This window comes from Martes martes (assembly GCF_963455335.1).
Source record: "Martes martes genome assembly, chromosome: 1".
In the NCBI taxonomy this organism is placed as follows: domain Eukaryota; kingdom Metazoa; phylum Chordata; class Mammalia; order Carnivora; family Mustelidae; genus Martes; species Martes martes.
Window position 1 is genome coordinate 65,851,684 of NC_137888.1, and position 17,798 is coordinate 65,869,481.

A 17,798-nucleotide genomic window follows, 5' to 3' on the forward strand; every position below is an offset into this window, starting at 1 on the left:
TTTTAGTCCCTGGGAAGAAATGTCTCCCAATGTGAATTTGTAAGTTGACTATGAGTAACCTTACAGATTCACCTGATTCAAGTGATCTTGAATATTGAAAACTGCTGAGTTTCTGATGAGGATAAATGATAAAATTTGGAAAGTGACAAGTTTCTCAAAAGGATACGACCCATGAGACCTCTTGAAAGGCAGCCACAGCCTTCTCCTAGGAAAGCCCTGACCTCATCTTCAATCCTTTCTTGCCTTCAACAGATAGTACTTTAGTATCAGGTTAGGTCAAGGATTCTTAATCTGATTAGACTCAATGACCCGATTTTTTTTTTTTTTAAGAAACTGTTTATTTTCCTTCAATTTTATTTCCATTTTATTCGCCTTTCTGGAAGAGCAGCTTAAGACCATTCAGTAGCTGTTCTTACCCATTCAGTGGTCTGAGCAGTGGGAGTCTTCAGTGGCAGGCTGAGCACTCCAGTTTTCTGTAGGGAACTGCTGAGTAGGCACATGGGGTACCTGCATGCCTTCAGACCAGTCTGCAACCTCAGGTTGAGTAGCAGTGAACTCAGGAGCTGGAGCAGCCCGTTCAAATGGAAATTCCTCCTTGATCACAACCTTTTCAGCAATAGCTGTTTTTCCTTTTCAATCTCTTCAAGATCTCTGGAGAAGTAGAGATCAGGCATGACTTCCCTGGGTGTTCACAGGAAAATGGTGCCACTCATGTGCAGAACTTCCTGGGTCCACATTCACATCAGACCCACTGAGTGAGCTCCCTTGTTGTTGCAAGGGGTGGCAATGTGCACATAGTGGAGTGGAGAGTCTGTGTTACACAGAGTGATGGCAGGCAGGTTAACATAAGAACCCCTGTGAGAAGCTGGTGATCAGTAACCACCAGAAGTCTCCCAGAAAACTTCTTGGATCTGGTTAGCAAAGCTTCCAGAAGTGAAGCAGCCAGCAATAGGGGTGGCTCCTATAACAGCAGCAAACTTCAGCATAGCTCCCTGGTCAGTATTCCCGCATGATATGACATTGACATCAGCTCAGTTTTCCATAGCAACAATGGCAAGAGCTGCCAGCAGAAGCTTCTCCGAGGTCCTCTTCAGATTTATGATGTAGATGCCATCACTTTTCACAGTAGATGTACTGTTCCATTTGGATGTCAAAGCGGGTGCCATTTAAGTTGGTTCCTGCTGCAAGGAATTTAATGACATCCTCCTCTTTCATTTGCAGGACATCAGGTCTGCAGATATTGTGAAAGTTTCCCTTTAAGTTGCCTCAGGAACACAGAACAATGTTGTACGGACCCCTCCCTGGGTAGCATGGAAAGCCAATGACCTAATTTTAAATGAATGTTTTGTTAAGTTCCATTTACTGTTCTGAAAAGAAATTCATAGATAATAAACCACCTATATACATATTTTATTATGATGTCCTAACTATAAAAATAAAGAAAAAATATGGGTGGAAGAGGAATAATTTATAATAAAATAATATGTATTGGAGTATATGAATGTTTGGGGATGACTAACTAGAAGACAGAATACGATTGTCCATTGCTTTGAGATCAGAGTGAATGTGACAGAGACATATGTAGACACAGACAGGTGTGCTGGCACCTCAAATAGCAAGAACGACAACACTGACACTGAGGTGCTTTTCTGAGATTGTGACTACTGCTGGTAAAGTTCTGAACCAAACACAGTACAATAATCACTTCCTTTAAAAATGCTTAGAGGAGGGGCGCCTGGGTGGCTCAGTAGGTTAAAGCCTCTGCCTTCAGCTCAGGTCATGATCTCAGGGTCCTGGACTTGAGTCCCGCATCGGGCTCTCTGCTCTGCGGGGAGCCTGCTTCCCCCTCTCTCTCTGCCTGCCTCTCTGCCTACTTGTGATCTCCATCTGTCCAATAAATAAATAAATAAATAAAATCTTAAAAAAAATGCTTAGAGGACATTCATGGAAAATTCCATGTACATTAAAACTATGCAAAAGTAATTGTATTTCCAAGTAAAATGGGATTGAGTTCCACACCCAGGTAATTATAAACAGGTCTTCCCACATAAACATCCAGTGTGAGTTTTGAAGGTTATCCAGGACACAGAACATTTCTTGGTTAGGGGGCCTGTGGTGCACATGATTGGAGAATGGTATCCTGACTTCCCTCTCACTAAAAGCCACTAGTGCCCCTCCCAAAACCTGTGGCAATAAAAAAATTGCCCTCCTGAGTTTCTAATACATGCCCCAGGGGTGGTTCCACTCATGTTGAGAGACATTGATTTAAGTCAAAAGAAATCAATCATGAGGGTCCAAAAAGACAAATGTGCCCTATCCCAAAGCACAACCATTCCATGACCTGGCATCACAGAAAACCCCAGAAGGGACAAGGATGGATGAGAGGTGGGTAGAGTATCTAGTTCTAGAAGGAGAAGCGGAATTCTAGGCAAGGCAAGAATTAAGAATTTAGAAGAGGAAACCAGGGTAATAGTTCATCTCTGGGATTTGGGCCAACATATAGGGAAGGACCAACAGAGAAAGAACTTTGGCTCTGGGGCCACACAGGTACCCAGGTTAGTTCTGGGGAACAGTTATCCCAGACCTGGCTGGAAGGGAAGGATTTTAGGTCAACACAGGAGCCTGGAAGTAGTAACTTGGTTCCTAGGACTTGGATCTGGGAATGTGATTTATTTCCAAACCCCTTACACAGAGCACCAACCAGAAGTGACTCAGCGTCGGGCTTAAGTCTTCTCAAACAGTGGCAGCTGAGAAGATAGCAAAGGAAGGAAAGACCGGCAGTCGCAGTTTATCAACACCACACATGTGACTAGAGAGGGGATGTCTATACAGCATTTGATTTTCTTATATTGGAGTGATTTTTGCCTCACTTAAACACAAACTAATCAGTTCATTCTTCAAACAAAAATACCTGTTCAAGAGAACAAGATTTGCGCATTCACAAACCATTTCACCCACTCCCACATCATTTGTCTTTTGGCTTCCTGTGGGTGGACATAAAATAGCTGCCTGGGACTCAGATTTGGAATCCATTTCCAAAAGTGGGGTCATGAAGGTGTGGCCATAAATCAAGGCGATGGTTACACTGAATACCACAATTCACAAGGATAAGTATATAATTTTGCCTGGAGCCTGGACTAAGGCCAGCCCTACAACCCATGCTTTGTGACTCAGGAGCTAAACAACACTCACATAAACCCAATATTCCCTGAAGACCCTCTCAACAGGATGATGCCTCATCTCCTATGACCATTCCCAAAATCCCATCCAAGACAATTATCTAATCTGTGCTCAGAAACCAAATTATCTAATGTTTTTGCTCTATTGGTTTGAGCAGGCTTCTTTGTATATAGAGTTCCTGGAGAATGAAAAAAGATGCTTTTATTTCAATCATCACCCTTTCAAAGTTCTTATTACTTGATTTGTCCCACGTTCATTGGAGTGGATAGTCATGAGAACATTATAGTGCTTGATAGAATGAATTAGCAAAATTGAGTCCTCAAAGAGAGAGAAATAAAAGCATTCTGTGCATGGAAATGGAAAAGATTTTCCATTTTAACCTATAAAGAGGAAAGGGACTAAAGAAATTATCTGCTATTACAAAATAATCAAGGAGATAGCTGACAATATTTTTTTCCTCTTCCAAAAGCTTTGATTCTACCATGCTTAAGATTGCTGAATTCTCACCCAAGGTCCCAACTCATTTTGCTGACCTCTCACTTGCTGTCTGACATCTTCTTCCCTCCACTCTTTCCCACTCTCTCCTGATCTGATGTCTCCTATCTCCCTGCAAACACTATCCTTCAAGCCTGTCTCGGCCCTTAGCTGGTGAGCATGTGCCTGGGTAGCTTTGGGGCTGTTTACATTTTGGTTGTTTCCTTAGTACCACCAATCAAGGATTTGATCCCCTAGTAGTTTAAGATGTTAAGAGGCCACTGGAAGTAACTCTGGACAAGGCTCTCTCTAAAAGGGAAGGACATCTTTATCTATGTGCTAATATACTTCTATGTGTTTTTTAAAAAATATTAAGGCATCCTTAGGATTTCCTTCCTGTGTGTGTATCAGTTTAAAACCCTAAATGCAGATCCACTCTCCTGCTCAGAAACATTTAATGATTTCCTATGCCCACAAAACCAAGTCCAAGTTTGTACTATAGTATTCCAGATCCTCTGTGCTCTGCCCCCAATACACTGTTCCAAGAAATCAACTCTTCTAGCCACAGTGAGAGAAGCAGTGGCTGAATGTGTAGTCTCTGGGCTCAAATCCCGGCTCAATCCCTTACCAGCTGTGCCCTTGGGTAAGTTACTTAAAACCTCTCTAAGCCTCAGTCTCCTGGCCTGTAAAAATGTGATAATAGTAGTAATAATTTGAATTATATAAGAATCAAGAGAATTATTAAATGTTAGCTGCTGAGAATAGTGTCTGATACATGATAAGCAGCACCCACTATTGCAATTAGCATTACTCACTGCCCTCAGCACACTTGCATTTTTCTATTTTTTGTATCTTTTCTTGGTTACCAATTTCTAGAATGCTCTTTCCTTCTCTCCCCCCTCTAGATTCTACCCATCCTTCAAAGTCCTGACAAAATCTTTCCTTTTCCACAAACTTCCCTGGACTCTTCAGTTCCCAGTGATCTTTTTTCTGTGTACCAATGCGCAGACTATCCACTCCAGCAATTTGGCAAATGGTCATTCATTGCTTCATGGCACTTCTTGTATTGTTGCCCTGTGATATTAACTTAAAGTGTAATATCACCTGGCCTACCCCAGTTGGCCTGTGAGTCCTTCGAAGGTGCGGACTCGGACATGTCTTTGTATAGAACTCAGCACCTGCACATTGCTTTTCCAATAATACCTTAATTAATGTCTGTTGTTTTGACTTGATTTGATCCACAGGTTGAAGGCAAGTTTGTTGGACGCTTTTGGAAGTGGGGAACTGGAGGCAGGATAGAAGAGTTGGAACCAGTTTTTCACTTGTAGAACATTAATGAAGTGTCTGTGCAAGATGCTCCATGTGTACCTTGTACCTGACAGGGCATCACCCCACCCCCTCTGCTCCCGGAGGTGGTGTGAGGACTGTCTGATGGGTGGAGATCCACTAGGATGAGATCAGATACTGTGTTTGGCCAGAACGGGCAGACTTGGCAGCCAGAAGGGCTTTTAGAACAGAAATGTCTGTTCTTTCTCTCCCTGCAGGATGGAGGGAGGCAGGGACAGAGTCTCCAGGGCTGGCTACAACATCAAAAGTTCTCCTAAAGAACAGTAGTTCCCACAAAGAAGTTTCGCCAATTCAGACCTTCTTTCCTTCGTTGCTCAGAGTTGCCCCTGGGTGAAAACCTTTGGCATTTAAAAGGTCCAGGGTAGGTAAGATAGGAGAAGGACTAGTGCGGTATTAGATCAACACTTCTGGGTTCTAGTACAGATTTTTTCACTAACTCCCTGGGTGGCCTGGACACTGATGTCATTACCACACTCTTAAGTCCCCTCATCTGTCAATGAAAGTGTTGGATCAATATGGAAGCCCTGAAGTCCCAGTTCTTTCTAATAATCTATCACCCTAGAATTCTTATCATAGTAGAGCCATTATTATCTACAAGTTCTTATTATCGACAGACACCTCCTTTGTCAGAAATTCAGAGTCTTCTGACCAGTGATGCTCAACTGAGTCAGTCCCTAGGGCATGGGATGGTCTCATTTATTGGGAGTGGCCCTGCTTACAACAGTCTTGGAATCCTTTTCCTTCTCCACCAAATCTGGGAAAATAAGGACTTGAGATACAGAAAACAAAGAGATGGCAGGGCAATAATGGGGCAAAGGTCTTAAATTAGAGCCATCTCTGTTTATCTGGTCAGTTGTCCTTGCCTTTGCTTTATCACTGTTTCCTCCCTATAGTTCTGGTGAACTGAGTGGAGTCACGGTTGCTGATGAGGGTAAATGTCTAGGGAGATGAAGCAAGACTGCACTGAGGCCAAGTGTGCACAAGCGGTCAGAGAACCTACACGGGCTTATTGATGCATTTCCCAGGCCCACCCATCCCCCCCACTGCAGAAGGCACTCTCTCCTTCCAGTCACACAGATGTCCTCAGTAGCTTTCCTCAGATGCTCCTGGCTGTTCCTGCTTCAGTACCAGCCCTCCCTCTTAGCTTAAGCTCATGATAGTCCCTTCCACGGTGTCACTTCTACTTCCTCAGCTAAGGAAGCCAGTCTGCCTTCTTTACTTACATTAGGCTCCTGGCATTTGAGATCCCTGAGGTCATGGCTCTTAATGCTTCTGAGCCCATCTTATGCCTGGAAAATCATGTCAAAGAGGAGGTTATTACTGCTGCCACCATGGGAAACGATGCTGTGTTCTAGGATTTGGGGAATAGTGTGGCAGGCAGAAGGCTGTCTAGGGCAGAACATGTACAAGGATACCAGTTCTTGTAGGACAAATGGTCAGATGTGGAAATGGACATCTGTCCCACTTACTTATTTTGCATTCTCTACTTTGCCTTACCTCTTCTTAGCAGTGCGACAACCCCGGCTAGGTGCTTAGCTCTCTGACAGTTGCTGGAGGGAGTGGGAAGGAAGACAAATCGTATGACTTGAACCTCCAAGGGGCCTGCAATCTGGCCAGAGAAGCAAGGTATTCATACATTCGCAAGAATTCATAAAAGCCTGAAGTAGGGGAATTTTACCTGATATCTATGTTGAGCTTAAACATCTAAAAATCCTAAGTTCATCTCTCTGGAGAGATGATCCGTAGTTATCTGATTTTAAAGGCGCACCGGACCCCTTACAAGGATGAATAACTGAGCTCAAGTTGAAAGACCTAAACTGGAGTCCTGGATGTCTACCTGTTGTCTACACACTGCTTAACTGCCCTGATCCTCCATTTCCTCATCTCTAAAATGGGGGAAATATTTTCTGTCCTACCTCCCTCAGAGCATAATTGTGAGGATCAAATAAGACGAGGGTGTGAAAGTGCTTTCTAAACCATGAAGCACCGTACAGGTGGAAGGTGTCATTAATCTTTAAAACCAACCCAAAAGGCCATACAAAATGACAGAATATAGAATTTATGGAAACTTGGGAGATGTTTACATGGATATTCTCCTCTTGCGGTCAATGAGATTGGGAGCCAGACAGGATAAGTGGCTGGTCTAAGGCACAGCCAAGACGAGAGGACGGCCTCCCCAGGGCTCTTTCCTAGAGCCGCAGGGGAACTGGCTGCCAGTGCCCAGCACAGCTCTCTGCCTCTGTGAGCCCTTGGGCCTTGTTTGCTGAAGTCAGGGCCTCTTGCTCCCTCAGCTGCATGGAAAAATCTTATCTGACTAAACCTGCATTTTATTTATTTATTTATTTATTTATTTATTTATTTACTCTTCACTCTCTTCTGCTCCAGTCCACATTTCAAAACCTTTATGAAAATGGTTTCCAAAAGGAATCTGGATTTCAAGTTACATCACCAGCAAATAATTCCTGCCCCTCTGGAAAAGACCCAGAGATAAGTTAGGAGCAACTTGTGTGGAAAATGAGAGGCCCAGTAGCCAATCCAAATATTGCAGGCCAATCCAAATATTGCAGATAGAATTTTTGTGAGCAAGGGCTTTCTAAAAAACCATTTGCCAAGATGGCTCACATCTTTGCAGGCAAAGATCCAGGGACAAGTTCATGAAACAAATGACACAAAGGCAGCTTAATGGAAGGGGCTCTGGTATGGTGCAGGGAGGTGGACCAGTGGGGACTGTGGGCCTTCCCATCAGTCCATTTCTCTCTAGCTGCTGCAAAAGGCCTCTAATCGTAGATGAGTTCTCTTCTCTCACAATCTAGAAGAGAACCTGGGGAGCCAGCTATCCAGGACATGCCTCTGTCTCTACACTGGATGTCACTTGCAACATTGCAAAACCCAAAGGCTCTGTTCTTTCAATAAATAGCCCCAGAGGAGAGTGCCCAGCCATCCTCTGTGACCCATTCTGGTGTTTGACTGTGGTCAGATCTTGAAAAGTGGGCCTCGCCGGGACCTTAAAATACCATCTGGGCCGTTTATGTTTATTTCTTCTGTTTCCTCTGGCTCCTACTGATTAGAGGTGGGGAATAGCCACTCCCCAAGTTTTCCACTTTAGAGTATGCCTTTAAATACTTGATCATAATGGGCCCCCTTAACCTACAGTTATCTAAACCTAATAATTTAAAAAGCATTTTATGTACTCACTAACTGATCATAAACTTCTCCCACTGTTCTATAATCTCTGCTCCCTGACCCCCAGCTCGCCCTCTAAGAACTCCCCCGCAGTGCTCCTCTCTCCTTTTAGGCACCCACCTCTCCTCCCTTCCTAAGAACCTTTTCATCTTCAATTCACCGACGTTTGAACAGCTGTACAAGCACAAAATGTTTAATTTGGGAACACTGTCTGTGGGAAGGAATGCTTTGTTAATTTCCAAAGTAATGCAAAGCTTAATTTAGAAAGTCATATAGCAATTCTTTTGGTTCTGAGAGTCGCAGAGATCATAGATTGCACTGCAGAGGCAACCTGCCTGATGATGTTAGCACTTTGCAGTGCTGGGCTTTTCTGCAGCAGCTCCATTTTCATTCTGGTTCAGAGACACAGCGGGTCTCTCCAATAGAAGCATTTGCTCCCTGAGGACAGACCCTGTGTCTTGTTCAGACATTCTGTATGGCCAGGGCCGAGCAAAGCCGAGCAAGTGGCAAATGTCTTTAAATGATGGATTGCGTTGCATTGCCTGTCTGCCCCCTTACTCCTTACTTTGAACTTCAACTTGGTCCAAACAGGTTCTGGAACTAGGAAAGGATGATGGTTACCAAGTATGGAGCAGGGCAGGGACAACTGTGATCAGATCATAGTAACGCTACCTTCCTTGAATCCAGGAGACTTAAAGAAAGTTAAAGACTGGAGTATCATGTCCTAGCAGATCTGATACTAGAACCCGCCTCCAAGGGACACATATGATTAGCATCTGAAAAAATAATGAGAATCTAGATAGAACGGATTTGGAGGGAGGGACGATAAGACGTAGGAATCAGGGGCACCTGGGTGGCTCAGTGGGTTGAAGCCTCTGCCTTCAGCTCGGGTCGTGGTCCCAGGGTCCTGGGATCGAGCCCTGCATTGGGCTCTCTGCTCAGCAGGGAGCCTGCTTCTCCCCCCCCTCTCTGCCTGCCTCTCTGCCTACTGGTGATCTCTGTCTGTCAAATAAATGAATGAGGGGCACCTGGGTGGCTCAGTGGGTTAAAGCCTCTGCCTTCCGCTCAGGTCATGATCCCAGGGTCTTGGGATTGAGCCCCGCATCAGTCTCTCTCCGCTCCTCGGGGAGCCTGCTTCCTCCTCTCTCTGCTTGCCTCTCTGCCTGTCAAATAAATAAATAAAATCTTTTAAAAAAAATGAATGAAAATCTTAAAAAACAAACAAACATAGGAATCAGCAGGATCCATCATGACCATCACCATAGTCACAGTATTTGGGGCTTGAACTGAACCAGCTTCTGCTGAACATCACTGCCCAGGAACGATCTGTATGCTGTACCTGCTCAGGGCCCTCATTCGGCCTCTGTGGGCCCCAGGCAAAGCTGCCTTCCATCAAATGCTGGGGGTGCTTCTTGACCATCATGGGATGTTCTGGAACCGTAAAACACATCCTCAGTTACATTTCTTAATTTTCCGGGGCTCAAAAGCCCAGAAAAGAGAATTTAATTTCTGTTCCCCCACAGGGTCAGACACATACAGATTGTGTGATAAACTAGAGGTCCCCAAGGATCAATCTGGGAAGGAAGGACATGAGGAAGATCCCTGAGAGAAAGTCACCAGGAAGGAAGATACTCTGGGCAAGTGGGCCAGATCCAGCCAGGCACCTGAATGTTGGATAAGAAGAGGTTCCAGGTGGAATGCAAAACTGAGTCCCTCCATTTCTCCCCTGGAACCCCTCAACCCCTGATGCCACGAGAGTTGCAGTGCCTTCTGGAAATGAGGGGACTGGGCCTTACTTAAAAAACAAAATACTATGTCACGAGAGGTGTGGGCTTCTTCTCTAAAAAACCTGGAAGACCTTGTCCTGCTGGTCAGGTAGAAAGACAACTACTGGAGGTCAGTGGTTTGGGGGAGGAGGACAACGGCTTGGCAGCAACCAAATGGCAGTGGAGAGACTGTAGGGAGGCATGGGCAGCAGGCCTAGAGGACAGAGACGAGAGAATAGACATGAAAGACATGACTGCACAGCTAAGTGGTGGCAGAATTAGCCACTTCTGCTGCACAGCATGAATTTTGTTGAAAGTATTAGTTTTGGCAAAGTATTGAAAGCTTTTTGAGCTCAGCCTATGAATGGGTTCATTTCCAGTTATTTTTCATTTAGATGAAGCCGGCCTAGGATGATACAGAGAAATAGCAAGAAAGAAGCACAGACAGAAACACAGATTCAGAGAAAACCGGATTACAAAAAAAGATACCAAGAGGTACCCAGAGAGCTTGAGAAAAGAGATTAGAGGGAGACCAACACGGAGAAAACAATTTGGGGGAGAGAGGGGTAGGGAGACAACGAGAGACCTAGTAAGTCGTGGTTCTGTGAGATGCTAACTGAGTCCCCCAGAATGAGGATCAGGCCGTCCTGCGTTGAGCCTCCCTGATTTAAAAACCCAAGAGAAACACAAAGATTCATTGTTTTGTTTGTCCGCAGTTTTGGCTCCCGTCAACCTGGGCGCTGGCGTTCTGACACACTGCCTGAGCTCCCCCTGCTGGCCGCCTTGCAGAATTTCATCATCTATGTCCAAAGTGGAATCGGATTACGTAAGTCTTCTTGAGCTTTGCCCACCCACTTTTCCCCTTGGTTGCTTTCTTCTTCTTCTTCTCTATTTTTAATGTAACAAGTTCCTGGTTTCTCCGAAGGCTGCTCTCTAACACTGGGTCTTAAATGCCCTGACTGATTACCAGGGCCCTAAATGCCCAGTGAGGGCAGTCCTGAGAGACCCACCCTAATGAGGGTGCAGGCAGGAGGCTGGCTGAGCAAATACATTTAATGAACACACGCCACATACAAAGTGTTGTGGAAGGCCCTGAAGGGAGCTCATCTGGCTTTTAGTCTTCTTGCCTGAAAATGACTGCTAGAATTAAACTGGTCTTCTCTGGTTGGGGTGAGGGCATTCTAACTGGACCAGCCTTTCAAAATAAGGAAGCCTATCAGGGTAGGAGTGATGGTGCCCCCTTTTTCCCCCTTCTCTTTCTCCCTTCATCTTCTCTGCATGAAGAAGAAGAATCGCAATGGCAAAACCCCTGGGGCGGAAAGGAGAGAAACACAAGTCTCCCCAAATGCCAAGCCGACTTTACTGCTAAGAATAGCTTTTATCTCTGGGAGGAAAGGCAGAAGACCTGGTTCTCTCTTCTTCCCTTCAACTCCCCCTCCAACTGAAGGTTGATTTTAAAGGGGCAGTGCTCAGCCATGGGAACACAGTAAGCCCTGTCTTTCCCAAAATGATTTAGTTTGGAGTCACAGAGGCTGGAAAGGGGCAATGTGGGAGGAGAAAATTGAATCCCCGAGGACAAAGGAAGGAGAAGAAGAAGGAGGCAAGAGGGAAATGGAGAGGAAGAGAAAGAATAGGACACAGGAATCTCTGTTACACCCTGAGCCCAGGCTTCTGCAGTCCCCAGGAGACTGACAGGGATAGTGGGACTGTGGGGGTTGGCCCTGGGGTGAGCAGAGGAGCCCCGTCGGAATCTAGGCAAAGGAGTGCCCCAGTTTGGCTGTACTTTGGGAAAGGGGGACAGATTTCTAGACCTCTGGCTGGGATGTATACTCACCATAAGGAATCCTTGTGAGTCTTCTGCCTCCCAGCTACTCAGAGGTTAAAAACCCAAGCAATCTTTCCAAAAATTACATTTTCTTTCATGAAAGTGCTGCATTTCTTTCAGGGCAGAAGGTATAAATACTCCTAAAACTTAGGGGGTTATTCTCAAGGATTCTGGATGAAAATATCAGAAAGGACTCCTTTTCCTTTGTTAACTAAAAACAAAACAGATTTTTATAGTTAACGGCATTGCAGAAAGCAGTAATGGCCCTCAGGGAAGCAGTTACTCCTTTAGTCCCCTGTTCTGTCCTTGTGGACACACCTCCCCTCCTCCAGCTCCCTTCTTTCCTCCTGCCACTGGTTCAGCCTTTTGCTCACACTGTCTCCTGGTCTCCCCAGGCTCTGACTTCCTTCCCCAGTCACCTTTCATGTCCCTCCTGGATCTGCGCCCCTGGCCATAGTGCCCATTTGGAAGGAAGGGAGAGAAAGGGTTGCCATGTCTGTTTGGGATCCCCAAACGTCTGGTGTTGTGCAGCTTTCCAACAGGGCAAGCAGATATCCCACAGAACTCAAGGAGAATCAGCCTCCGGGTCTTCCTTTATTCAAGGCAGTCTACCAACCACCTCTGAAAAACTACTAGACAGACAATTGACAGCCCACCACTCATATCGTCCCCCTTCTCTAATAGCCTTTGCCCACTATCACCATAAAAGAGTATTGTAGTGACTCATGAGTCAATAGGAACAGAAGGCCTTGGCAGGCAGTGCATAAATACAAATATGGTTATTTATTACAAATGAAAGTGGCTCATAAGTAACTGAAACTGGTCCAGTTCTGTCTGCTTCTGTTGAATAAAAAGGAAAAAAATTCACAAACATCAAAAAGTAAAAAATAAAAGAGGAACACTCTGCAGAAGATATCATTTCTCCATATTGCTATAAGCTGAATAAATTGCAGCAATTTCCTAAATGCTCCTGGAGAAGAAATGACTTGAGAAGAAACCTGCTTAGCTGCTCCATGTTGCAAGTCTGGGCTGCCTATGACCAGCAGAGGGCAGACTTCAGTTAGAAACAGAACCTTGCAGAGCAGACAGTGGGGATAGGGCAATTTAGGATTCCAAGGTTGCAAATTGCTTATTCTATGCTCTGCATAACCCTGGAGATCAGAGTCCAAGATTATGGACAGGATACGAGAAACTAGGTTTCAAGGAATCAGTTCTAAGCAGGGACTGACATGACTGTAAATGTCCCTTTGTTTACAAGAGTCAAGGCTGGTTCTGCATACCCTCTCTGGGCACTGCAAGCTCGTCTTCAGTGTGAGTTGCTGCGATGACTTGTCCCCGTGTCCCAGGCCTGCCACGGTCACTCAGAGCTGCATACCGTTTAGAGTGGAGACATTTGGGCTTTGTAACTGACTTGGAAAAGCAGGTGCTGTATCCCGGACATGGTGAAGAAGTTCCTGCTGTTGGTCATTCCCCTTTGTTTGCTGGATATAGAGAAACTGTATTCCCTGGGAAACAGATAGGAATGAAGACCATTAGAAATGCTTCCTTAAGATTTTTGCCTAGCAATTCCATTTCTAGATAAGTACCCACGAAAAGTAAAAGCATATGTCCACACAAAAACTGGTATATGGGTGTTCATAACAGCATTAGTCATCATAGCCAAAAAATGGAAACAACCCAAATGTCCACGGACTGATGAACGGATAAACACAATTGAATATTATTTAGTCAAAAAAAGGGATGAAGTACTAATACATGTTACAACACGGATTAACCTTGAAACCTGCATGCTAACTGGGAGAAGCCAGTCACAGGGACCACATATTGTATGATTCCATTTATATGAAGTGTCCAGAAGAGACGAATTCATAGAAACAAGAAATAGATTAGTGGTTGCCAGGGGGAAGGGGGAGATGGGAAGTGACAGTTAATGAGTACGGAATTTCTTTTGGGGGTGGTGAAAATGTTCTGAAATTAGATAGTGATGATGTACAACGATGCAAATATATTAAAAAGCACTGAATTGTACACTACAAAACTGTAATTTTTAAAAAAAGGTTTTGACTAGCACAGGTGTTCTAGAGGGAAACTCAGAGCAGGAAATAAGGAGAATATAAAGAGAATATTTGGCTTCTGAGAGACCCAAACCCAGTCCTATCACCAAGCAAAGATATGTGTGTGTGTATATATTAGTTTTTATATTTGTATATATATATATATATATATATATATATATATATATATATATTTGGTAGTTTAGTGCGGGGTGGAAATAGAGGTAGCCAAAGCCAGTATAGAAGGCAAGGAGAATTTTCCACAAAGCTGAACTGACCCTGTATCTTCTCCAACTGACGACTTGTGAAGGGCTGACACCTCTGTGAGGGTACAGGCATGGCAATATGGGTGCTATTCCCCTCAAGGCGAGAGGGTCACCTCTGCGCCGATGTCATGGTGCCCCCCAGGCAGAGGGAAAGAAGGGAGAGTCACACTCCTCAGGCTACAATAACAACACAGATTTTCCGAGATCTCAGGGGCTGATGAGGAAGGAAGGTGTGCTCACACCTGAGTTCCAGGTATACAATGTGTAATGCCCACGAGAATCTAGAAGCTAATTCCCTGTTCTTTCTGCAGCTCCCACAGCACCTTGCAGAGGCTGAGCCCATGCAAGCCCTTGGTAAATACTTGGGAAAAGTGGAAGAAGGAAGATATAGAGAGCATACAACCAAAAAGGCCTAGTGAAGTACCCTGGGATGACTGGAGCCATGCCAGGTATAGCCTTGGCCAACACACCACAAAGGAAGTGTCCCTTAGAGGGAAGGACAAAGAGACATGACTTTGCTCATTCTTTCTATTGGAACCCCCACTCACATGTCACTGGGCCTGCTTTGTTGGGTCCTGAGGCGTGAAGCAGAGCAAGATCCCAGGCACACCTGAGCGCGTCCTTCTAGTACAACATGCTTGACAAGTCTTTCCTTTCTTACCTTCATCCAGTTCCTGGACACAAACTGTTATTCATTAATATTATTGTGTACTAGGGAGTCAGAATTTGCTTCATTTCTAAGATACACTGTGAGGAAATACTATGAAAGTATGTGTTTTAAAATGTGTTTACTGATTTAAAAAAAATAGCAACTTTTTGTTCTGTAATTGCTTAAGGTGACCAGGGAGAGCAGGGATACTGGAGTATGATAAAATATTTTCCAGTCCTGTGTTTTTCTTCAAGTCTGGTCCTCTGGGTGAATGCTACGCATTTTAGGGAACCTGGGACCATGTCTAACTATGTCTTAAAAAAATCTGCTTAATTACAGATTCAGCCAAGAGATGGGAACTTGGTAACTAATTATGTAGCTAGAGCTTCCAACAGGCATAGAAACCAGAGCTCACAACACTTCCAATTACATGGTAAATAGGGCTTAAGAACAACTGGCCCAATGCCAATCATTTTTAATAAATTATATGAGTTCAGTGGTAGTAAGAATTAGATTCGGGAGTTGAGCAGAGCTGGATTTAAAGCTTGGCCTTTTCCTTCAGCTATCCCTTTAGTAAATGTGCATCGATCACCTTCTGTGTACCAGGCACTGTGTTCGGCACTGAGGATAGCAGCAAGAATGAGACAGTCTCCGTCCTGAGGGAGCTCACAGTCCCCACAGCTTCATAAAATACCTGTTTTCTTAAAGCAATTGCTAAACCTTTCTGCATCTAGAGCTGTACATGCAGGGGGAGAAATGATACCTAATTTGAAACTTATAGTAAGAATTAAACTGAATCACATAAATAAAATGCACAGGATAGGATATTGCATTTTAAAAACTGCTGCTTTTCTTCCCCTTATAAACACTTAGTATCATTTCATCAGTTGCTACCACATGCCACCGTCTTTAACTGAACATTCCTAGTTTAAGGTGAGTCAAGGCCTTGAATGGAAACTCCACAGCGAGTCCATTAGGAAACATTCCAAGGACTTCAGGGTAATAGGTGTCACATAAACAGTACAGGACAGATGCTGATCAAAATCCAGTCCTCGGTCCTCAGTCTTCTGACGCATAAAAGGAGAACCTTTGCTTTTCTCTGCCTCGGCTTCCCTCCTCCCTCTTTCCTTTCACGGCGCAGCAGTCTTCTCCCTCCCTGCTGCTCCTTCTCACTCCTTGCCACTAACTGTGCACAGGGCCCCCTGACTTAGACACAGAGGCCTCTCCTGTGCGCAAAACAGGCACCGTGCTGGCTGAGTTCAGGGTTCTGCTAAATACTGACTTTTAATGACTCACATGATTTAATCATTTCATGGATTTCTGAAAGACGACTGAGGTGGGGAGAGGTTGTGACTTGCGCAGGGTCCCAGCATCTACGTAGAGTTGGGGATCTGAAGCTGCTTGTGCTCTCCTGAGAGCTTGGGTCCGGCCATCTCCATCTGTCATGCATTTCAAAGTCCTTTCTTACTGTGCCAATATAGTAAAAATAATTATGTTCAGGGCTCAGTCAGTTGAGCCTCTGCCTTTGGCTCAGGTCATGGTCCCAGGGTCCTGGGATGGAGCCCCACATCAGGCTCCCTGCTCTATCGGGAGCCTGCTTCTCCCTCTCCCTTTACCCCTTGCCCCACTGTGCTCGCTGTCCCTCTCTATGTCTCCCAAATAAATAAAATCTTTAAAAAAATTTTTTTCCCAGTACTAAGCTATTGTAGTTGTTTTAGGTTGGTGTTTTCTAGAAGGCGCAAACTGATTAGACTTATCCTAGTTTAAGAGACCATTCATTTAGCAAATGTACTTGGATTTTGTGACTGCCATGCTAAAAGTCCTAAAAATAAATGTAATAAGAAGCTGCACTTGGGTCCAGCAGTCAAGAAGATAGAATTGGATTCTTTCCAAAGCCAGTGTTTACACTTGGATGCCTCTTGCTTTCTCATCTACTTTAACAAGCTATTTCATAGGTAACTTTATTTTTAAAGATATTTTCTTTTCTTTTCTTTTCTTTTTTAAGGGGAGAAGGTTTTTAGGAGAGCAAGGAACTTAAACTCAAAAGAGATTTGGACTCTAGTCCCAGTTCTGCTGGGTGACCTTAGCTTAATTACTTTTCCTCTTTGAACCTAAACTCCATGTTTGTACAATGCATGGGGTGGACTGGCCTGGGTGTTTTCACACTGTGGTCAGTGGGGCCTAAGGATTTGCACGACGTGTTCTGGGCCTCACTGGCCGATCTACCGTGGAGGCTGAGGATGTGGGAGGCAGGGGCCCCACAGCCATACTGTTTTCTCCCCTCCCCTACTCAGAGCTGCATCTGTTTTGTTTGCCTTCCAGGGGGAGAGTCTTCATGAGATTTTATTTGAAGGAAAGGTTCTGCTATTTCTTTAGCATTTAAAAATCACCAGCACAGCTCAATGCTCTGAAAGAATCTTTCTTGTTCTAACATTCTCTAGTTTCTAAGCTGAAAGATTTGCTCCCAATTTTTTTTCTTTTTAGAGGTTTCTTTGCTGCTATGGACACACTCACCAATCACCCTTTAATTATAAACACTTCCTCTGCTGCCCCTAGCTGACTGCTAACTATGCATTATGCCAGCCGTAAAGATCCTGGAAATCAGCTTGTCTGGTAATCCTGCCTTAATAGCGTTTCAACCGGCAGGGAAGAACATTTGCAGCAGTGTTCATTTGCTGACCGGGGATTTTATTTATTATTATTATTTTAACTTGCAGGCATTTGTTCCATCCACCTTGGAAAAACAGTTCCAGAATCGTCCCCAGCCCTGGCCGGCACAGCAGCGCCCTCATTTGTATGCTGCGGCTTTGTCTCCCGAAGGACATTCTGCATCGCCATTCCTCACTGCTCCCCACCGTGCTGAGTGGCTATGCAGATGGGCTCTCACATCCTCTCTGGCAACATTTTCTTTTTTGGGCTGTCTGTCTCTCTGTGGGCTCACCGAGTCCCCTCTGCATGCCAGCGGTCTCTGGCTGCCACCGCGGTGGGTGCGAGCCAGGCTGTGCCCGCCCAGCCCTTCCTTGAGCAGCCTAGACCTTTCTTTTTTTTTTTTTT

At 44.7% G+C, this 17,798-nt stretch overlaps 1 pseudogene across 1 annotated transcript; it reads right to left on the reverse strand.

Annotated features, from left to right (window-relative positions):
- Positions 1–420: 420 nt before the first annotated feature.
- On the reverse strand, positions 421–17,582 carry LOC308340951 (small ribosomal subunit protein uS2-like; annotated as a pseudogene). Its single transcript has 2 exons — positions 17,479–17,582; positions 421–1,231 (listed from the first exon to the last, which is right to left on the reverse strand). The product of its transcript is annotated as a small ribosomal subunit protein uS2-like (transcript).
- Between the last annotated feature and the right edge of the window lie 216 nt (positions 17,583–17,798).